This window comes from Passer montanus, unplaced genomic scaffold (genome assembly GCF_014805655.1).
Source record: "Passer montanus isolate IOZ18808 unplaced genomic scaffold, ASM1480565v1 scaffold25, whole genome shotgun sequence".
Classification (NCBI taxonomy): domain Eukaryota; kingdom Metazoa; phylum Chordata; class Aves; order Passeriformes; family Passeridae; genus Passer; species Passer montanus.
This window is the reverse complement of record NW_024367149.1, coordinates 8,911,855-8,935,606: the sequence shown is the minus strand read 5'-3', so window position 1 is coordinate 8,935,606 and position 23,752 is coordinate 8,911,855. Positions and strand designations below refer to the sequence as shown.

At 40.4% G+C, this 23,752-nt stretch overlaps 1 protein-coding gene across 15 annotated transcripts in view; it reads left to right on the top strand.

Annotated features, from left to right (window-relative positions):
* The window catches only part of DAB1 (DAB adaptor protein 1), a 409,388-nt gene that overhangs the window by 282,741 nt on the left and 102,895 nt on the right, over positions 1–23,752 (top strand). For 11 of the 15 annotated variants that reach the window (XM_039711665.1, XM_039711666.1, XM_039711668.1 and 8 more), the window contains one exon: positions 5,178–5,290. The exons of 2 other annotated variants lie outside the window; for them this stretch is intronic. The gene's annotated coding sequence lies outside the window, so the exon portion shown is untranslated. Of the gene's footprint in view, positions 1–5,177; positions 5,291–13,664; positions 13,690–18,880; positions 18,982–23,752 lie in introns of those variants that run through there. 2 more of the 15 variants (XM_039711670.1, XM_039711662.1) reach the window with 2 other exon arrangements.

The following is a 23,752-nucleotide window of genomic DNA, read 5'->3' as shown; positions in this document are numbered from 1 at the left end:
GAATTATGAAGAACTGTGTTATTTGTTTATAACTGCTCACTTAGTTATTGCTCTCAGGGCTCCATGTTACAATTTAATCACTTCCCTGCATCTCAGCAGTTCTGCCAGGCTGGTGTGAGCAGCGAGGGTACAAAGCAGAGTGACTGGCAGCTAAGTGTTTCCATCAGTCAGGATACTGATTTATTTCTGTGAGGAGGAGTGTAAAGGAAATGAGAATGGCTGTTTTTTATAAGTGATGCGCTGAATAGTCATCAGTTAAACACTGGAGGTCACACATAACACTGAAATCTTGAGAAAGGAAAAAAAACCCCAGAGTGTGTCTTGTCACCCTCACTGCACGCAGGCTTTGGGAAGTGTGTGATGATCAGCATGTCCTGCAAAGGCAGCACAAAGGATGAGTCTGGAATCCTTTCACTTACAGGGTTTTCCTCACAAAAGAAGGGATATGAAACATTAAAAGGCAGGATGTTAGGAATTCTTTGTTGTCTCTATACTGTACACACCTGTGAAGATTTAACTGTATTGAGGATTCTGGCATTGCAGAATGCTTAAACTGGACCCAAAGAATTGGAATAGGGCAGGTGGTGTAAATATCTGTGTAAATGGATCCCTTTTAGAGTTAAAAATATAATTTAACTTGAGCAAAAATAGGAGTAAAAACATTGGTGGAATATTATATCAGTGCTTTAAAAATATTCATAGGTATGCATGAGATGGGAACAGATACATTAAAGTTGTCATTGCCTACTTTGAGGCAATAGAAATAATGTAATTTTATGTGCTTCTTGAAGTGATGGCTTTAATCTGGAAAAAATAATTCTTTTTAGATAGTCAAAACAACAAATATTCTATAGCAAACCTGAAAGCATTAGATGATGTTTACAGGAGATAGAAAATTCAGCTGAAGTTTTTTGCTAATGGTTTCTCATTCCTTCTGTATCTGAACTCATACAGATACAAAATCCAGAGGAAACCAGCAGATAGTTTTGAAAGAAATTAGGTCTTTCTAAGATTTTAAACCTCCAAAGCCCACTGAAAATCTGTGCTCAAGCATCATTGCTTTTATAGCAGGGAAGATACCTTAGCTATCAGGAGACTGCTTTAGTGGGGTATTCCCTAGAAAGCCCCCTGTAGCCTAGCCTACATTTCATCTTCTTTTTCTAACCTAAATCCTGAGGTTGTCAGACACTTTTATGAAATGTATGCACTAAAATTTGATGAAAAAATGTGGCTACATAGAGAAGGAACTACTTTAGGAGAAGCTTTTAGTGCTGACAATAGAGAAACTTTTTACTGTCTCATGAAAAACAGAAACTCTGACTGCAGGGAGAGAGAGGGGGACTTGCCTCTTGGTCAGAGGAGAAATCTCTGGGTTTGCTGCTAAATGCACTCAAGGGAAGTGAAGGTATCTGCAGTATAAAATAATCAAATGTAAAAGCAGCCCTTGCTGTTGCGGAGAGTGGATGGCAAAGGAGAAGCCCCACTTTTTGTTTACACTGATTTCTGGATGGTTTATGCATCCAGATGAATTGATATTTCTTTTGATGGTGCCCATTAAGACACAGATTTTGAGGCCTATTTTGTCTCTTTCACAGAAAAAGTATATGATATGTTGATAGATATATGATCATGATAGTTTTGGAAGATGAAGGAGAAGAGAAAATGTGCTGTGGGCAGGAAACAGCTACTTCAGCATTTCTTTTCCCTCCCGTCTTTTTTTTCCTGGGCTAACAGTCCATTCAGCCTGATACAGATCTATTCTTAATGTGTTCAACTGCATTATTTAGCCCACCACTGCAAGCCAAATTGTTATCCGTGGAGGTGGAATTGCTAAGTTGATTTAATGGAGCTTTGTTAATCTGGAATTTCATTTACATCTTGTCTTGGATGTGTCCTTTGTCACTTCTTTGTGTTTAGGACAGTGTGGTTTTGGCCAAAAGACACAAATTTACACTAAGAGCAGCTCTTCAGCTCCTGGATACCTGCAAGAAGGGTGTCCAGGAGACTTGTCTTGTGAGAAGCACTTAAAACTTTCTCTCAAGTCCTGACGTGCCTCTGTTAGCAGCACATCGGTCCCTTGGAAGTGCAGCCCTGAAGGAGATAAGAGCAGCTCTTCAGCTCCTGGATACCTGCAAGAAGGGTGTCCAGGAGACTCTTGTCTTTGAGAAGCACTTAAAACTTGCTCTCAAGTCCTGTCGTGCCTCTGTTAGCAGCACATTTGTCCCTTGGAAGTGCAGCCCTGAAGGAGCAGATCTCTGTTGTGCTCCGTGGCTGTGAGTAATTACTGAGAAACACAGAAAAGAAGACCTGAGTGGTTTATTCATAACCTGCTCAGTGCCTGCATTCCTGACTCCTGCTTGGTTGGAATGGGAGCCACCAGCTGGAAACACAACCAGCCACTGGCTGAAAAGATCTGCAGTGGTTAAAAACACTGAGAGAGAGAGATTTCAAATAGTCCCTGGAAGGATATGGAAAAGGATTACATGAAAGAGGGAATTTGCAAGCCTGGAATGTGTTTTTCCCTACAATATCCATTTCCATTTTCTGTGAAATGGCTTTCAATATTTACGTTATTTCACATTTTGTTATAATCTCTTGGATGGAGATCAGATATGATTTACAATTTGAAAACAGGTTGAAATGGTTCTTGATGGTGTCAGGAATATTTGCAAGGTTTTAGCAGCTGATATGGTGCAGATGAGTGGATAACACAGATAATAACATTTATTTTCTCTATTGCTATCCCATTCCCCAGAACTGTGAAGGTCGATTGGAGCCCTCCTTGCCTTCATTTTCCCCCATGGTCCTAGACACTTTTTCAAACAAGAAAAAATCCCAAATTATGTTTCAGAATGCTTGATACTGGAGACACTTGCAGTTTTCTGAGGAGGAAATAGCAGAATGATGTGACACTGGTTATGAGCTAGTCAGTGGTGTCACTGGTCAAATATCAACACCTTCTACCCCTTTCTCTCTCATTCAGTAAATCACACAACAAATGACATATCCAAGGTGAAATTTTAACAACTAATGATTGGCTTTGGAGTCTGTGTAGCCCAGGTTTGGGAGGTCACTTGGACCTGCCCCTTTTTTGGCAGCAGTGTGTGGTGATACAGCTAGAAATGGGATAAGTACAAGTTATTAGTGGTTTAAGAATATGATGTGGGATAAAATTCCAACCTCTCAGCTGTCCCACCTTCCTCAAGCAGTGCACCCAGTGATTCTTTCCAGACTGTTTTTCCTGAGGCCTGATCTGATGCAAGAGCAAATAAACTTTGGCTGCTGAGCAAAGTTACCCTCTCACCTGACTTACATAGGCACTTGGACTTTCTGTAACAGATTTTTTGCAGCATCAGGCTCCTGTTTGCAGGATTTGGTAATGCATTTCTTAATTTCTGTTGCCTGTGAAATGCTGAACATTTAAAGCTTTCTGCTCTCTAACAGCTTTCTAGTTCCTCTTTGTTTCTCCATAAAGTCTGTTCTTTCCCAAATTATTCTGTCTCCTCAGAGCAATCGTCAGCTAAAGGTGAGGACAGGTTTGCACCATGAGCACTTCAATGTCTTGAAGCTGAGATTTGTGTTAGGGAAAATATGATGTGATGCAAGGACAAAAGGTAGTCTTGCCCAGCTTCCCATGTTTGCCTCTAATTAATGTATTTCTTTCCTGTTAGTTTCAAAGGTTTTATTTCTAGTGAGGAGTTAAATGGACCCATTCAGTGTTTATATTTATGCAAATGATTGTTGTGTCACTCAGGTTGCAACATTAAAGAAAAAAAGCCAGATATTTTACATGCCTTTGAGTATTGAAGTGATTACAATTACCTACATAAAAGGAGTTGCTTTATTAATTAATTAACTTGGAGAAAAATGTCTAGTGACCCTCTGAAGGAATATCAATAACTGAAACATTAATTATGTAAATAAGATCTGCCTTTACTGTTCATTATTCATCATTTAACATGAAAATTGCCTTTTAAAAGAATGCTTCATTCATATATTTCAATAAATGCCTATTCTGCCTAGCTTGTCACTTGGATCTATAGTCTGAGTCAAAAACTGTAGTGACGTCAGTACAGACCTTGGGACACTTCCTTTGAGCCTCCAACACCCAGTTCCTGATTGCTGGGCTGGCATTTTTGGGGGACAGGCTCTCTGAGGCAGCAAATGCCTTTTGGGAATGAGTTCTTGCAAAATTCTTGTCTGGAGAGAGAGAATGGCTGCATTTCATGGGTGAGGAAGGAGAGGAAAGAAGCAGCAAAATGCTTGGAGGGCTTTTGTGACTTTCCCATGGTTTCAGAAGGGAGGGTGCAGGATGAGTCCAGCTCCAAGTGGAGTGGTGGAATTGAATTTTTCACTGAGTCAGAGGCAGCAGTACCAAGGCAAACAAATACCACAAGGAAAACAAGGTTAGCCCACGTGGCTGGTGACTGTGATCTTGTGCACTCAGTAAACTTGCTGGTTCCTTTTTACATTTGGAGGATGTGACTGAATGCCTCCTGGCAAGTGCTGCAGGTGATTTTGTACAGGTTATGAGAATCCTTTCCTTATAAAGAGTTCTGCCTTTTTGTGTTCTAAAGTTTCACTGAGCGTGTTAGCAAATTCTGATGAAGGATTCCTGAAGGGTTTTATTCCTTTTCACATCCCTAAAGACAACACACAAAGGTTTCCAGGGTTACTTTTTGCTCAGGTAGCTGTGAGTGCACCTGTAAGAGGAGAGCGAGGAAGAGCTGTGTTTTATTCTCATAATCTCAAAGGCTGTGCTGCACATAATCTTGAGTGTGCAGACAAAAAATAGTAGCTGTGCAGTTGCAGAAAATCCTTTACTCTCCACTCCCTGAAGAGCACCTGCTTATGAGCATAAGACTTTCAGATTCCCTTTTTTAATGCCTCAGAACTCACTTTGCCCATAGCAGGAAGGGCTGATGAAGAAATATGTGTGTCCCCCCCCCTCTCCCTTGTAGCGTGATGGATTGTGGAAGTCCTGATTGAAAATTCTAATCACAGCCTTGCAGTCCTTCAGATCACAACCCCTGACAGTTGATTCACTCCTTTTCATGCCTGCTGCCTCTGACTGCTCCTGGTGCCTCGTCTGCATGAGTCTATCATTAGCACACAAAGCATGATGGATTGGCCGGGGTACCTCTGTCCTCAGAACCTGGGAAATGCTTCTCTTTCAGAATCAAAGAACCTGTGTGTGACATCGTCATGAATGAGAGAAGAAAGTAATACAGTGTTGGAGGTGCCTGTTTGCTGCCACTGTGCAGAGGGAAAATGAGGCATTATGGGGACTGTAAGTACCTGGCCTGTTTGTTTGGGGTTTGGCTCCTTGCTGGGATCGATGCAGAAAATCAGGGGTGTGGAGCAGTGCATGAGCTGAGTCTGGCAAGTGCACAGCAGTTGTAATACTGTTTGGAAATCAGGGCTGTAAACACTTCCAAAATTCTACTTAAAGTTCAGCCCGTTAATGAAATCACTTAAGTTTCAGTGAGATCTGATGGCCAAGATGATTACAAATTATCATTATTTGGATACTGAGTGGGCTCAGTTCACTTTGGTAGATTCTCTCCTACAGACCCTTTCAACAGGAAACTTTTGCAAATGTTTGCATCTTGCAAATGCTTTTATTCATCTGTGTGACTTGGCATTTAATGTTTCAGTGAACAAGACAGTTAAGTTTTGGCTCCAGTGAAAGATTGATAGGAACAATTTTCGAATGTGGTATCACAACAAAGTGAAAATATGTCATGTTCAAATACTGAGCTCTGATGCGTCATGTGGTCTTGTAATAAATGAAATAGCACTACCAACCTGACAGATGTGCAAGAAAACGGTTTTAAATTTATGATGATTAATTTTCAAGATGAACTGCAATGAAAAAAATTGTTAGTAGATACTTAAAGAAGGTAAGGGGAACCAGCTTTCTGAAATGAGAACAGGCAGGTAATGATAAAGCTGCCTTCACTTTTATGTTTTGCTTTCTGAAATTTTAGCAATAGGAAAATTCATATTCTGGCTGCTGCAGCTGGCATTAACAGCTACTCAGGCAAGTGTAACATCTCATGGAAATTGCACTTCTTGGATTTGTGCTCCTGTTTCGTGCTGATTGTCCTGGAAGTAGGAGTAACTCAAAGCAGAGCTGAAGGGTTTCTACCTGGTGATGCTTTAAGAACCATCAAAATAAAAAGGCACTGAACTTAGTGAGAAAACACAAGTAGCTTGATGCTACCTTGAAAGAAAACCAAACATTTCTGAAACTCAGCATGTTCGTTCATTTTGAGGATTTGCTACTTAGCAATGACTTTATTTTGCACTAGGAAGTTAAATGTAAAATATATTGTTTAGTAATAAACTGATTTAATTAAGCACTGGAAGGTAATTTCAGGCTAAAAGCAGCCCCTGATAGCCTTTAGCAAAATCTACTTCTGCCAAATGCAAGAAGATAAAATAGTGCCCATCCCTACCAGTAAACTCCATTATTTCAAGGAACTGTGTCCCAGTGAGGCCAAGACTGAGCTTTCCAAAAAAACAGCCTCAGAATGGATGTGGGCTGTACTTTTTTCAGAACAGGAGTTCAGCAGGGGAAAAAAAAAATCCTACGTGTCAGTGTCATGTTATTTTGAAACAAACAAAATGCCTTTAAAAGGAGATGTTTTCTTTGTCAATAGCACTATAAGCTTTTACATGGGAATGTTTTAGGTTCACATGTTATGTGGGAAACCCCAACAATTGTCTGCCAGCTGTTAATTTCAGGCATTCTGGGAACAGCTGGTCTGTAGCATCTCCTCATATCTGATCTTCCTTATCTTCAACAGTGCTCCCTCTTCTCTGTTAAACAGATTTGATGATTCTAGATTTTTCCCTTATTATTTGAGAGAAATTATAATTATTATAATTATTTGGGACAGTGGTTGTGGAACTCAAAGGCAGTATTTTACCTGTGGATTGCAGTTTGAGTTCACTTAATAGAAAGTAAAAATTCTAGAAGCCATTTTGGCTGTCTGAAGATCTGAGTGCACATGTCCATTTTTTTTCTGCAGAAATACTTGTCAGAACAAGGTTTCTGCTGGTCCCTATCAGGTCCCTGTCTTACTGTGCCCAGAGGAAAGAAAAAACCAACATGTCTGAAGAGCTTAAGGATCCAAATATAAAATTAGTATAATAAGTATAAAACTGTCAAAACAGATGAGGTGTATCAGGAAATGTACAGTATATTGTGCTTGCTGCCTTTAGTGCACTTGGTAATGTCTTTCATACAAGTTGCTTTGCCCCTTAGTCTTTATTATCAGGAATTGTTTTTATCCACTAAAATGGATAAAACAGAACAGCCAAGATCATGCTGAAATTTCATGTCTTTGCTTCCAGCTAATGCCAGTGTCTGTGCTGGAGGAAAAAACTTTATTTAGCAGATGCTTGAAAATGCTCTGTCCCTGCTCTGGAATCACCAATAATCCATTGAAAATTCACTTCTACCAAAACCGGAATTTTCCCCAATCTTACCTTGTTTTTGAAATGAGAATACTCTGTGAGACTTTCATGATCAGCCCTGATCAGTTGTACTGTGGCATTTTTACAGTTGGATAGAATTCAAAGTTTCTTAAGCACAAATATTGGCAAACATTGGAGTGTCACATGAATGTGTTCTGAGGTTTGTTAGCACCTGGCATGAAGTGACCTGAGGAATGTATTCATTGCTTCCAGTGACAGTTGGATTGTCTCTCTATTTCTGCAGTTTATGACAAGTTTAGCTCTCCAATAACCTGTGGTTATTTGCCTTCTGAGTTGATGAAGCTTCATAAGTTTTGGAGGTTAATTCAGGGAACATTTGAGTTGTACTTGCCATGGAAGAAGTTCAGTTTAGGGTGGGCTGTGTTTTATTTCAAAGGGTGTAAAGCTTCATTATTGTGTAAGAATTTATATTGTCTGTAGTTACAAGTCTAATAGTCTAAAGGCATGAGAAAAGTAGCTTTATTCTTTAAAACAATATCTTTTTCTGTTCTGTATTTTGTCAGTGTTAACTTAAGATTTTCTGATCTGTTTAATTCAGTGAATTTCATCTTCCATTACATCAGAAAATATTTCATTAAATGACTATAGAGGCATATCCAAATTGCTCTCTATTACCATGGAGAGCTGCATTTCTGGCCTTTGTAGCTGTACCCAAATGCACTTTAATCCAGGCAGCAGGAGTGGTGCTCGTGTGCCAACTGTGACAGCTCTGCTTCCAAGGCCACTGTCCAAGCCTGCCCACACTGTCAGGGCTCACTTTTCACAGCCTGCTCCTGCCTGCTTTGGGCTCTGGTTTAGTTTTATTCACACAACAGAATTCCTATTTTAGGTGGAAATTTCCCTAAACAGAGAGTAGATTGTTTTGTAATTTCCTCACATCTTTTGCTTGTGAAAAAAAGGCTTCTTATTTACAAAATATTTACTATATTATATTCATCATAAATACCATAAATATACTATTTACTATATATACAATCACTATAATTCAAGTAAGTAACTTTTTGATAGAAAATACTCATAAAACTGCGTTGATATTTGAGATTACTACTCTGAATCCTGGCAAGAGGTACCTAAATTCCATCCACCACAGTGACTAACATTTTGACATTTACAGATGGGCCTTTGACTTTACAGTTTGTCAGATGTCACCTATGTATCCTTGGCTGTAAATACCTGGAATGTGGAGGATGAAGCTAGAATCTATCCGTGCATGCAAATGTTGTCTTTTAAATTTCACTATAAATAATTTTCATACCTGAAATAGTTCCCCATCTGTAATGTGAGTTGCAGTTGGTACAGTTATTAGATTATATTGGAATTATGAGTTACTAGAGTATTAGAACTAATTTGAATTAAAGATTGTTTATGAGTTTTGGACCTTATGTAAAATATTGTGACGAGTACTTTGCCGAGATAAACTAAACTGTTAGTGGAGATTTTAGTTTTCCTCTGAAACTGGAGAAATATTTTTCTCCTAAATACTGAGTGTAGAGTATTTTATGATGGTTTGCCTGTAATGAATCTTTCAGTTTGTTGATGGAGCTGCTCAAACACAGCCAGTAATAAAGAGTGCCAAGAAAGCTGAATTTCCGTCCTGCTCTGCCACTCTTTGCTGGGAGTGACCAAATCACTGTTGCAGTAGGTAATTCAGTATTCTGGTTTTCTTTTTAACTTGTGTCTGGCAAATGAAGGCAGACTGATCAAAAGGCACATTGTCAGATTACATGGGAAGCCAGGATTTTACTTCCCCAAGAAAATACGGTTTTCCTCATATCCCATTTTAAGTCCAGTGCCATACTTTATTAGGTATTAAAAATGTGATCTGTAATAAAATTGAAAAGAATGTATTGGTACGTTCATTTTTTAAGCAGTAATGGCTAAAATGGCCTAGACTTCATTTTAACATCCAGTGACAAAGTGGAAAGGCTGTACAAACGTATGGTACTTTAATTAATGGGGGCAATACTGAGCTTTGAAAGTCCTCTGGAGCTTTTGTCTCTGTTGGAACATTGTGCTGTGAATCTTCCCTAATAGTTAAAGCAAATGAAGTAAAATAGCCTTTGGGCTATTTTGTTACACTGTGTTGTTGGGGAAAAAAAATTAATCCTGTGCCATTTTGCATTTGCTGTCTGTGAATCAAACTGTGAAAGCTAATTTAAAAACTTTCACACTCGGCTTGAATGAGGACTGTCAGTGCTTGGAGAATGTCAAATTGAATGCAATTAGCTGGAGTTGGGCTAGCCTAGATAAACCCATCAGCCTCAAAGTGCTCAGCCTTAATGACTGCTCTGATAAACTAACACAGAGGTTACAGGAAAGAATTTAAAGGCGTTAAAGTCCTGCTGAAAACTTGCCCAGTAGATAAGAGGTCTTAGAAACCAAAATAGTTCCTACACCAAGGGGCAGGGAGGTGGTGAGACCCTGTGGAAAGTTAAATACAGCACAGAGGTGCATCCAGGACAGGGAAACAAAACCAATAATGAACCTGCTCAGAAATTGTAAATACATCAATTATTCAGTATTTGTTAATTGTTAAGCAGCAAGTTAGCATTTGTGGTCTCTGAAGTAGTTGGGTGTAAAAGGATTTGTGGAGGAGGCAGCTGGTACAGCTGTGGTGGAGTAAAATTTTGGAATGTTTCAGGGAATGGTGGCACTACTGCTATTCTAGGTTGAGGAAATAATGCGGTTTTGAAGGTCATCTCTTAATTGTATCTGTTCATCAAACACTGCATCTACCTGTAATGGGGACATGAGGTCCAAACTTACTTTGATGGAGTGTTGTTCCATGCTTGGTTCTGTGTGTTCAGAGGAACTTTCAGACAGGATGTGAGGTGACTGCAGGTGCTCAAGAGACAGGGAGTTCAGGAAAAAGGCTGGAGGAGAAATAGGTGGTGAACAGCTGGAGATGTGAGAAGAGTTATCTACAACATCAGCTGCAAATCTAAAATATAATGACTCTTCCCTTGGAAGATGGGATGTTTGCCAGGCAGTAGACTGTAGCTTTTGGGATATCATTTTTCCGTGAGAACATGTCAGAAAATGTGTTTGGAGCTCATTCAGAACATTGCTTTTTCTCTTTTTCCTGCACTTTTTCTTGGAGAAGACTCCCTGCAGAGTTTTACCTCGACATGCTGAGAGAGGTCTTAGCCCAAGTTATTTCCTGAGAATTGTGAGTGACCCCTGACTTTCCTCTTGGAGAGAGAGTCCTGATGGAAAATTGAAAAGAACTGAGTCTGTAAATTAGCATTTTACATGTCATCCCTTCTCACATGAGCAACATGAATTGTGCAGACAACAGCAGCATTTTTAGTTAATGAACCCAGCCATGAGCACTGTTCACATTTAACATATTTACAGGGGGTAGCATCCAGTCAAAAAATTCCATTAATTCTTTTTGCATGAATATTGTGTGCATGAGTGCATGCATTTATGTGTGCATTTGTATGTATGTGTACACTATCAGTGTATGCAGTGTTAAAGCATATAGAGTAATTCAAGAAAAATCACTGAGGAGGTTTCATTAGGCATGTAAATGTATTCAGCAGAAGATTTGAAATAACTCTTTAATGGAAAAAAAGGAAAAACTGTGCCATTTGACATGAGAAATCTATTTTGAACTATAGTATATGCACAGTCTGTTTTCTGCTTTCTCTTTCTTGAAATTGTTGCCTGAAATATTATGGTGCATGCAAAGGCTTGAAGTTTAATTTTAAATTTAATTTGCCTGAATGCTGCCAGGGTATTTTTACATAGACAGTTAAATTGCAACTTGGTAATACTTGGCACTCAATTTCTATAGAAATGGCATTCAGGATACAACTTTGGGCTCATAAGTAAAATAATATGAAATCCCACATGTTAATGATGATTTTAAAATATTTTCAGGACTATGTAAATGTAATTTCTGCCTTGATTTTGTTAGTTTTATGGGCAGCAGGGGAGAGAGTTTGTAACAGTCATATATATGTATCTTTAAAGCTGTGAATAAACTTTTTTCAATCTGTTAATCCAAATGTTCTTTAATGGCTAAAAATAGAATCAAATTACTTCATACAAAAAAAATCTGGGACTTATTTACTGAGCTTCAGGCAGAATTATTCTTCCAATAATATTCTGAATTTTCTTGACTAGAGCACTGGAAGGTTACTGTGCTGCTGAAGGCTGGGCTTCCTCACCTGTGATTGCTGATAACCTGGTTGTCCTTCCTGACTTCAGTCCTGATAGGAATGCCTGTCTGGTGAAAAAAAGCAATATTTTAATGGCTGCTACAGTATGAAGTATTTGCCTTGAGGTGTCCAACATCAGTTATCAGTGTAACTTCATCAGCCTCTCTGTTATCTTCTTGGGCAGCACAAGACCGTGAGCTGGGCCTCCTTGTGGGGAATGCTGCTCTCCTCAGTGTTGCACCTGAAATCAGCTGGCTCAGGGCTGAGCCTGGTATTTGTTGTGTTCCAGAGGTGGTGTCACATCTCCAGTGGGATGTAATTCATGGGGAGGACCAGAGGAGATGAGAGAAAGGCTTTTTTTTTTCTTGTGAATGTCACATTTCCCAAAGGATGTCTTTGGTTTAAAGATGCACCATGAAGTCTCTATGTGGTTGGTTGGTTTTATTTACTAAAATAGTGCTCAATAATTCAGTATTTAGTGAAGTAGTGAATGCTTTGAGCATTCACAGCTCAGGACTGTTTTGTCTTTCCAAGCACTTTCTGACACCCCTTTGACACAGAGACCTGAAAGTCACACAGCTGTAATTGAACATCCTGCTTTTCTTCCCTATCCTGTTTTTTTCCAAGTCATGTTTGAAAGAGAGTCCCTGCTGCCAGACCCAAATCCCATATTGCTGATGTCACTTCTGCAGTAATAGGTGCTGAAGGAATGCAGCTTTGGAGCTGAATTCTGGAAGGCGCTGCAGTGTGGTTGTTGTACACCTTCGCTGCTGTTTTTTTCTTGCATGGGATACTCACACACAAAAAAGAAAAAAAGAAAAAAAAAAGAAAAAAAAGGAAGTAAATTGCTGTTCCAGAGCCAAGCACACCAGTAAAGAGAGACTGAATTTATCATTGTTCAGGTGGAATGAAAAGTTGTGTGTGCGGTCACAGAGTAACTTCTCATGTGACACCTTCGGGTACAGACAGTCCCTGCTGGAGGATCAAAGGCAGACACTGCCTGTGGTCATTGCTTGGTGAGGAGGAGGAGGAGGAGGGGATGATGTCATGCCTTGGGGCAGCAGGACAAGGTCCTGAAGGTTGAACTCTGTGTGCCATTGCTCCTGTGTGTGTCATGCAAGAAAGCCCTGGCACTTCACCCTGGTAAAGTTACAAGGAGCTAAACACAGAGCTCATAAAGGGAAATATCACACAACTTTAACACATCGTGGTTACCAGACACCTTATAATTAAACCAAACATCTTCAGTAACCAAATATCTTTAAAAATGGTCAGAAAGACTAATAAATTTCTTGTCAAAAGTGTTAGGTTTAACTCAAATTTTGTTGACATGTTTTGGGCTACTGTAATGTGTGTTTCCTTGGTTGGACTATCTGAGCTAATGCATCAAGTACCATTAATTTCAGCTCCTGTGTAGGTGCCTGTAGCTTCTGTGTACCTGTGAGTTCCAAGTATAAAGTGTTTTCACAACTGTGATTTGAAATAAATCTAGAAAATTCTTCTAAGCATAGTTTTCAAAAGAAGCAATATTTTTAGAAAATTAAGTGAACTTTGCCAATGTGGTACCATGTCAGTCTCTTGTTGGTTGGTTGGTTTTTGTTTTTTAATTTTTAATTTACTTTATTGCTAGGCACTGTTTTGTCATGTTACTATGCCCAGTGCAATATGAATCACTCTGCCATTCTTGCTGTGTTTTTGATAAAAATATATCTGAGGAAGAAACCCATTATGCATTTTTTTTTCTTTTAAGAAACATCTCTATGCTCTTACTAAAATTAAAGAATATAATGTATCTTAGGCTTCTTAAAATCTAAGTAGGATGAAGAATCATCCACTGCAGATGATCCTGTGGAAAGGCTTTGCAAGAGGAGGGCAATCAAGTAGGGATAATTAGAGTTACTGTTTAAATATGCAGAAAGCAAAAAGCTTATCTGGAAGAGCAGAGTGAAGTGTAAGTACAGCGTAAGACTCACGTAAGGATGATTTGCAAGCAATAAAATCACACCTCCCTGACTTTGTAAGTACAAACTAATAAGCAGTATTTAATAATGGAGACTGTAACAGTGTGGGATATAAACCCAGTGGAATGTGATTTTACCATTAGATCTTACCTGAAGGGGATGGATTGGTTCAGCACTGACAGAGTGAGGATTACAGGTATTTGGAATGTGTGTGCAGTAAGGGATGAGAGTAATTGCTCAAGATAATCTCTGAGCAGTTAACTCAGAATAATGACAGGGAGTTGGTAGAATTTCTCTTCCCGTGTTTTACTTCTTCCTCTGAATCAGCCTGGAAGTGTGAACACCTCTGATGGGACTCTTGCTGCTCCTGTGATTTGGAAAGGTTTGCTGAAGAACAGAATTAATGTGCTGCTAAGAACAAATCCTCCTTGGCAGAGGAATGGGTCGGATGGTCTTCAAGTTCTTAATCATCCCTGATTTTGTAACTCTGTCATTATTTTCATTAATTAACTTGAGTGGGTAACACAAACATCACACTTCTTCCAAAATTAATATTATTGCTGCCTGCCATTTAGTCTGTTGATCTGAAAAAAAGCCCAAACCAAAATGTGAAAGTGGTGCATAGGCAATAACTTCACTGAGTGTGTATTTATCTGAATGGCTTTAATTGGGCATCAGCAGCAGCCCCACCATGTACTGAGAGCCTGCCTGCTTTCACAAGCTGGGCGAGGCCAGGCCTGCCTGATGCTGGGCTTTGGGAGGCAGGAGCTGCTGGAAAGGCTGGAATTCAGGAGCTGGTTCTTCCCTGGGGCTGAGCTCCAGGGCAGTGGCTGCCAAGGGTGCCCTGCTCAAAGGAGAAAGGAGCCTGGGGCCTGACCACTGGAATTCCTTTCAGTTCCCCTGGCCCTTTCACAAGGCCATGGGTGCTTAACCCATGGTCCTGGCTACCTTCCAAGTGGAATAATTAAATTCTGCATTCCTGAATTCCCTCTCATTTTAATTGGATTTGGAATTCTTCACCTTTTGGCTTTAAACTCGCCTGGCAAAACAACTGTTTCTCATTACAGCAAGGGCTTTATTCAGATCAGGGTATATTAACCTTGAATGTATTGTACATTGCTTTAAGTGTGCCAGGTGTTTCAGGAGAGTCGTGTACAAGGGAGAGCAACATTTTACTTCTCTTTTTAATTGATTTTCTTTGCTGTACTGAAGTGCACCCATTTGATGGTTATTCCTGTTCACTCGCTCAGTTTACAGGCCTTGTTGAGACTGTAAAATCAAAGGCAATTCATGAAAATATCTTAGATCTTTGCTGCATCCAGGAAACCTTCTGTTTGCCTCTGAGTGCAGCTTTCATCTCTTTTGTGTAGTCAGTGAAATCTAGGGCATCAGTGGAAATTCAGTTTTTACTGTGTATCCAAATGTTCACCTGATCATGGAGACTGCTCAGCACTTCACAGGAACCAGCTGGTAAACAAGGGAATCTGTGCTACAACTCTCCTAAAATATGGCTTGGTTTCTACTGTGCCAGGAACTTCTGTTCATGTAGTGGAGCCTAAATAATTGATTTTTTCAGTGTGTGCCACAGCACAGCGTTTTAAAGCCCAGGCTGCCTTGTCGATGAGTACTGTGATTCTGCAAAGATTTTAATTAATCAATAGGGGTGTCCAAAAGGTGTAGGCAGTAATGAGAGTGAATACTTGGTTTAAATCTGGGAAGGTAATTTCTGGACAGGACAAATCTTTGATATGGTTCAAATTCAGATTAGTTCACTTCATAGTTCACCTGGCCCTAGTGCTATCTACACTTAGAACTTGTGAGCATGGCTGGCTCACAATCAGAACATGTTTTTCCCTGCATAAAATGGAATTCTATTAGTCAGTTCACATTAGCCAAGTCTGAAGTCTGTCTGGTTGGATTTATTTGCACTGGGCTGATGACAGAGCTCTGTTTGGCTTTTTGTTTGACCTGGATATGTGTATCTTCCTTAGTGCTGTCAGTCTGCTCTTAGGCTGCTCACTGAATACTCCTGTTACTGAAAATCCAAGATCTGTAGTCCTTTATTAAATTACAGAGTGCATTACTTGCTCCTTTAGTATTTACCTTTGGGCATTAGGACTCTTGTTCCTAGAAAATAACCTGGTACAGGGTTTTGTGGGAGTTTCTAAAACCTCTCTGAAAGAACAAAAACCATCCAAGAACATCTGGGGATCCCTTAAAAAACAAGTAGTAATGAGCACATCTGCATTTTTTAAGTATAGTATATTTTATGTAAATGATTGCACAAAAGTCTTTCTAAGTAGGAAGGTCCCACCTGTGTTAGGGGCTATAAATTCACTTTGTGTAGCATTCTGTCCCTTTTCTCGGTATGGATTCCAGAGGACAGCCCCAAACTGACAGAAAACATTTCTGCTGTGGACTTGATTTGGTTGGTAGGCAGAGAGGGCGGGCAAAACCAGCATCCTGTCTTTCATCCTTCTGGATGAGGATTAATCATGATCACAGCTGCAGAATAATGCAGATCTTAGCTGGGGCTGGCGAGGGGGAAGGGATGGGTATGGGGGGAGCAGAGGACATCTCTGTCTTCCCTCCCACCAGCCCCTCCTGCCCTTTATGGAGGAGCTGGAAGGAGCAGATTCCTACCTTTTCCTTTTCTTTTTTTTTTTTTTTTTGACTAGTTAATTTTTCATGCATCATGTGTTGTTTTTTGGTTTTTTTTTTTTTCATTTAATCATAAAGAATGCACTTGATTTACTGGTAATACACACACACAGAATGTTTGCATGGCTTCCTTGTTTCCTTGATGATGCATCAGGCACTGAGTGCTGAAATTCTGCTGGTCCAAAGGCACACAGATTTACACCAGTGACTTTTACTGTGTCTCTGTAGGCAGCCCCAAAATGCCTTGCAGGTCAACTGTTTTTGAAATGGATAAAAGTGTGCTAATTCCTTCAAGGTAAATCAGAAGGATTATGACATCTAGGAAGAGGAATCTGCCAGACAGTTCCGAAGCAATATAACCAGGACTGACCCAACAGCATCTCTAAAGCTTCCAATAAAATTGCCTGAGGAGTCTGCCAAGAAGCCAGATGCTGCTGCTGGAAAAATACCTTCTGTAGCTTGGCATTTGTCCTGTAATTGCTTCCAAGAGAGAATAAACTGTAGCACGACAGTAGAAGGTGAATGGTTCCTCGCTGCATGCTGCTTGGGGATTTTTAAAAATATTTCAAAAATAGGCATTATTTTCTGATGTGTTACTACTCATGCAGATCCTTGTACTCATTTAACTGCTTAAGAGTTCCTCATCTAAATAATCAAACACTTTTTTTTTCCTGACATGTTAGCCTGGCAGTGGTTTGGTGGTTCATTTTCCTGAAGTGATTCCTTTTGCAGGGTCTCTGGATTTCATCCTGTTAGGGTGTGAGGTGGTCATGCACACCTGGTTGTGTCACAGTGGGGACCCTCTATGGATGTATCTCTATATGGAATTAAGATACAGCAAACACCACCTGGCCCACACAGTACCAAGGGTTAGACAGTGGTGTGGATTATTTTTTTTTCTTTTAGTATATTTTCCAGCTGTGGGAAGAGCATTGTCTGTTATTATTCAGAAATGCTGCTGAATCTTACCTCTAACCAGAAAATGCATGGAAACTTTTTATGGAAGATGCTTCTTCCCTTTGAAAATGGTTAATACTCCTACTGATAGAAAGCAGAGGTATTTGTGGAGCAGTGTATAACCTAATCAGGTACAAATGAGATGAGAACAGATAAGTGATTCCAAGAAAAGTATTTATTTGAAATTTCTCCAGTAAAATTTAGCAGCTGTCCTCAAATGCTTCTATTTGGTCTCATGCAGGAGCCTGCCTGCTGTTCATCCCAGCAATCCTGTGGGATTGCTTTCAGGAGTGCTTTGAAGACTGAACCATTCAAATGGAATGGTCAAAAGTAATTCTGCAGCTAAAACTCATCAGAGAATCACAAACCTGGCCTGGTTTGGAAGGGACTTTAAAGCTCATTGAGTTTCAATCCCGCTGCCATGGGCAGGGACACCTCTCACCATCTCAGGCTGTTCCAAGCCCTGTCCAGCCTGGGCTGGGATACTTCCAGGGATCCTGGGACCACCACAGCTTCTCTGGGCAGCCTGAGCCAGGGCCTCCCCATCCTCACAGGAGAGAATTTCTTCCTAATCTCTGCTCTAAACCTTCTCTCTGTCAGTTTGAAGCTGTTCCCCTTGTCCTGTCACTAAATGTCCTTGTGAAAAGTCTTCCTTGTGGGTTCCTTTTGGGTACTGGAAGGCCACACTTAGGTCACTTGACAGTTCAAAATATTGATATTTGCCAGTTATGAACATGAATGTAAAAGTGATTCTTGCCTGTTTGTGTGAATTCATACAGTCCCAGAAACTTCTTGCTTTTTCCCTTTGCTGCACTAGACAATGAACTTTGGTAGGAGTCAAGTGGTTGAGTTTGATGTAATAAAGCAAAAGTCCATTTCCAGCAAGGTGAATTCCTTTGATCAGTTTTCCTAATACTTAACAGTCAAGGGAACATTGACTGAGTGTTGAAAAATAACAGTGAACAAAGATCCTGGCAAAGGGGCTTTTTGCTATTGTTGGCCTTAGGAGGGTTTGGTTTGCTTTGCTGTAGTCAGGAAGCTTCAGAGAATGGAAGGGCACAATGTACAGGTCAAATCTTGTGGCTGGACAAATCTCAAAGGGACCTGTAAAAGTTGATGCAAAATTCACATCCTTTAAGGAGGTCAATCAAAGGCATCACTCCAAACTTAACTTCAGATTTCAAAGCATAGCTTAAGTTAGGTATAGTGCTGTTATTTTATTTAAAAGGAACGAGAAGGAGAATTTCAGTTCGGTTTCACTTGAAATATTAAGAAAATTATCTTGAAATTAAACAAAAAACAGCTGAATCAAGATATTGCTATGAAGGACGGGAGATGAACAAGATTCCTTCAACTTACTGTGCCACTTCAAAACACGCTGAGCCATCCAGGATGCGAGATGTTTCATTCCATAACCTTTTCTTCCAATTAGAAGACACAGATTCTGATTGTGAGGAATTTGCATTTCAATATGAAACGTGGTGTCTGACATTGCTTGTACCTTCTCCCTGGTGATGCTCCTGACTGCACATTTCTCCCTTTCCCTCAGTGTGATGATTGCACCACTGCACTTTAGTAATCATTTAACAGCTCTAATTACAGAATACTGTGATCCCAACTGTGTACTTTGTCCTCTCTGCCTTCTTAGTCCCTGTTTCTTTGGTGTTGAGAGGATCACAAAAGAGCCGTTCTTCTGCTTTGCAAAAATAAATTCCAAAGGCCCTGCTTGGGTAATGTACAGATCTGCATTTTCTTGTGGCTTTGGAGTTAATGACACTGAATTTTAGCCATAGAGGGGTTGGTTTGTCTGCTGTTGTTTACATCAGTCATGCTGGCATAACTTCTCTGACACTAATGCAGATACACCAGCATGAAATTGGTGTAACTCCAACTCCATTAAAATCAATGGAGTTAGCCAATATGAGTCAAATGCAAGGCCATTGATTTTGTGCTGCTGTGACTTTATTGACTGCAGGGGAGGTGAGGCAGTTTCTGCTGGTGGGGCTCGGGTCTCAGCCAGGCTGTGCCTGTGCTTGGAGTCGTTGTGACTTTGGTTTCTTGTTAGTTCTTGCACAGCATGATCAGAAATTCCTGCTCTTTTTTGCTCCAGGGTCAGCAGTGTGGGAGTCTGGGAATAGTGAAGTCTTGGAGTAGAGCAGTTCCTAGGGGAAGAGCATTAGGTAATTCAGTTTCACGGAGCAATCTCTACTCCCATCTGAATGATTTCCTCTGTTATCTGCTAACGTGGTATCAGTGGAATGATGTGGAGTTTCTAAGCCTGCTCCTTTTTGATGTGATACCCTGCTAAAGCTTACAAAAGCACTCTGAGTGGAGTTTTGAGTCAGAAAGTGCACTTAAAGGAATGATGACTGCTGTATCTATACCCCCAGCACACTGGGATTGTTCCTGGTTTTCAGCTCTCTGGGCTGGAGTTGCATTCCCTGCTCCATGGGCAGAGGAGATGTAGTTTTTCCTGAATTCAAATGCCATACCTTTAATATTTCAAAAATCCTTTAAAGCAAGTCCATGTCTTCTATTTTGCCTTTGTTGCATGAGTGCTGCCCTGTATAATAGAAAATAGAAACTGGAATATTAAAATGAAATGTTAGTAATTTGCCATTAAAAATGTTGATGAAATCAATTCATTCCTTTGAAAAGCTTCTTTTTAATCCAGTCAGCATTTTCTGTGAGTAGAAAATTCACAGCACTTCTGGTGAATAATTGGTGGAGTGGAGTGCAGTATTCACCACGACATGGAGTGATTTCCAGGAGGAATTTCAGTAATTATTCCTGCCGTCATTGGAATACTAATAAAATATTACTTTAGAAATATTTTATAGGTCAGTTTTTTGCCAAGATGCTCTTCAGTGGTGAATCAGCTTCAGTGGTGCTATTTACCCTGTCTGAGGAACTGGGTAACATGCCTGAAAGATGCCCTAGAGACAGAAAAATGAAGCATAGTTTAAACCACAATAAACTTAATAAAATGTGTTATTAGCCTAAGTTACATGTAGGATTTTGTTTAAAAAAGAGCTTCTTGTTTTCTGGAGATAAGAGAAGTATTTATGAATACAGTCAACTACAGCAATTAAATACAAATGGAAATTAAATGCTGTGGTTGGAGTACTAGGTATTTTTCTGATACTGGATAAATTAAAAAGGGTTATTTGGCAAGTGTTGTTCTGGAAGACACTACAGACATAGTACAGAAAACTACATAAAGGACATAAAACTCCTTCCTTTATCACAATATATAGAAAATCAGGAGTGGAATATGCTCATTTTAGAGCAAACAAAACTAAGTATGAGATCTGGAGTCAGCTGTGAGTCTTAAAAAGCCATGTAATTTAGGGAGTGAGTGGGAGGTGAAGGGTGCTGTGTTCCAGGAGAGGGTCTGTAGGGGAATAAATGTTTGTATAGTATCTCAGTTTGTGCCTGTCAACAGTAAAATTCCTTTCACCTTTACAGGCTGCAGAAATACCAGTAAAGAAATGGCAGGAAAAGGCAGTGCTCAGCATGGAGTGCCATGAAAGAGACTGCTGTGGCTTTGTCACTGGAAGCAATGCATTCTCCCGTTCTGGGGCAAATGGCAGAACTGGAGGAGAGGGACAGACCCATGAACAATCCAACAGAGGCTGTTTTCTGTGGCAGGGCAGCCAGAATTTCAGTGCACTGTCCTGTTAAACACTTTGCAGAGTTTGCTGTAATGAAGTGTCACCGACAGCTCTCCTGTTTGCTTTTGTTTCCTCCTCATTTTCTCCTCTCTGTCAGTGTGTTAATCTCTCTTTTACCTCAGCTTGCTCCTTTTCTGGTTCTCACTTGCAGGCCTTGTTAGCTGGAGTGTATCAGTGGGTTTTGGATCAGTCCCTTGGGTTCCCGTTTGGAATTAGTGCAGTGCCTGCTGTGACAGATGAATCCTCTGATGTTCGCCAGCCCTGACCATTGGGGAAATGAGCTGATGAGTACAAAACAGTGTGAGCAGCACCAGAGGATTTCCTGGCCCCTCTCCCTGGAGGGTACAAAGAGCACTGGTGGCAAGGATGGGTTTTCCATCGTCTCTTTGTGTGTGGTCCCTCTGCTGTTCTGTGTTAGGCTTCAAGGGTGGGTGGGAAGTGGATGAGTAACATTTTGTCCCTGGATTGCAGAGCCTTGCACTTGAACTGGGTTTAGTTTTCCAGGATCACAGCACTCTTCACTTCTATTTTCACTTACATTTTACCCTTTTGGTATGTTTGGGCTTTGCTTAACGCTTGTAAAACCACGGGCATCAACATAATTATGTTGGGTGCTTTGGAGGAGAAAAAATTAATTGTGGGACTCCAGAGGCAGGAGCTAAGGATGGGAGCACAGCTTTTGTTTTGTCAAACCAATGTTTGGGAGGTACCATCCTCTTTAAAATCCCACTTCATGGCTGTGGAGAACTTAAATACCTAGGGAATGCCAGGGCTTAGTTACAAATCCTTTCTAAGACTGCTTTTCTTTTATATAAGCAGATGGAAACTGGTTTCAGGGGAGGGAACTTCTTAAGTTTTGAAGTCCCAAAGAAAATTAATTAATTCATGTGTCTGAAAGCCAGAGGGGAAGTATTATGATCATCTTGCCTGACCTCCTTCATAACTTGGGCCAAGGGAAGTCTCCTAATAACCCCTACATGAGCTCACTGAAGCGTGGTTGAAAAGACAAATGATTTGACAGAAATTGTTGTTTCACACGCATGTGGGGGAGGCGAGTGGAGCTTGGGACTAATTTCCCCATACATAAAGGGTCCAACCTGTGTTAATCCTAACTGCAAAGTGAATTTACAGAAACATTTCTTTGCTAAGGCTTTAGGTTTTGTGCTGGCGTAGGAGTAATACAGAAAGCAGGCTTAGGAACTTCTCCTGGAATTAAGAGCCAGTTAATTCCAGAATGCGCTGATTGTGTTCCTGCTGTAGCCACTTAATAAGGCCACGGAAAATGTCAGTATTTTGTTAAAATGAAGAGCTCAGAATCCTCTTTAGGAAAAGCTGAGGCATGCACATAACATTGCAATAGCTGGAGCAGTAGCAAGGCACACAAGGAGATTGTTAGAGTGGATGGATACGTGTAAGACGATGGATTTTTTTTTAAGTTTTTTTTTTGTTTGTTTTTTTTTGGAAACACAGCTAACAAAATTTTGTCTTTAGAGCAGGGAGAGAAATGTGGCAGAACTGATCAAAGCAAATAGCATCTCATTGATAAAACACATGCTGCAGTACTTCCCACAGTTGGGAGGCTGTGGTATTTAACAACGGTGACCTAGATTGGAGGAGACAATGAAAGCTGTTGCGGTGAGGAGCAGATTGACTGCCATTCTCATCTGGGTAATAAACGGCTGAAATATGGACAGTGCATGAAAGTTTACTAATGTGGCTTACATAAAGACCTGCACTTTTGGAGGAATTGTCTCTGTAGCAAATTCGGTTTGAACTATAGCTGGTGCCTGACAGATGTTTATGTGCTCCTTTACAAAGATACCTACTACTTTATTCAAGGATCTATGAGCCTGCAAGAGTATGACCTGATTAGGTTTGAAAGTAAATCAATATGTGAACCTGTCCAAAAACAGACATGCATTTATTTTAAAAAATATTACTCAGTGGGATAGCCTCGAGGGGATATAGCTTTTCTGGGGAGTTTCAGATGAGATAGCAGTCATATGTTGTTACTTTAAAATATTCAGTGCCATTCAGATGCTACTATTTCAGCTGTCCTGTTGGAAATAGCTGACAACAGGAGATGACATTCCTGATGCTTTGTAGCCACAATGGACTTCTAAGACATTAAAACTTGCTTAACTACGGACCCCAGGGATATTTGGTATTTATTTTTAATTTATTTTTTTAATAAGTGGACCTATTATAAATATTTCCCTTTTGTGAAGTGGCTCATGTTAGTGCTCCTTGTAGAGTTATGCAGTTAACCTTTGGGTAAATATAAATCCAAATTCTGAAAAAATAAACTGTCAATCCAGCTGTGACTCGAGAGATGCTTTAAGTAAGTGCCATTGAGCTGTAAAGGCTGATGCATCCCCACTGTGCTGTAAAACTAAATATTATTAAATTGGGTTGCAGGCAGGGGGAGGGGAAGGAGATGGGGGTTGTGAGGGACATCTGTTCTGCTCAGAGCTCCTCTCCCTGCTCGTGGGGGGATTTGAAGCGTGAGTGAGGAGGGTGAGGGCGTTCCCCCCAGCACTGCTCCAGCAGCTGTGCTTGGGGAGAGGCATCTCCCTGTCCATGGACCTGGCCAGAGAGCTCCTGGAATCCTCACTCTGGGAGCTGTTCCCTCCCTGACCAGCCTTCATTTGCTTTGTCCTTTCCTAATCTTTTCTCAGCTGAGAAGATTCATCGAGATGCTGTTGGTTTATTCAGGTTACACCAAGCAGGTGTGTTCAGCAAGCACTGCAACTTCAATTTGTGCCTCGCTTTATTTTTTTCCCTCCTTTTTTTTTGCCATGCGGTGCTTATTCAGATTCCACAGAGT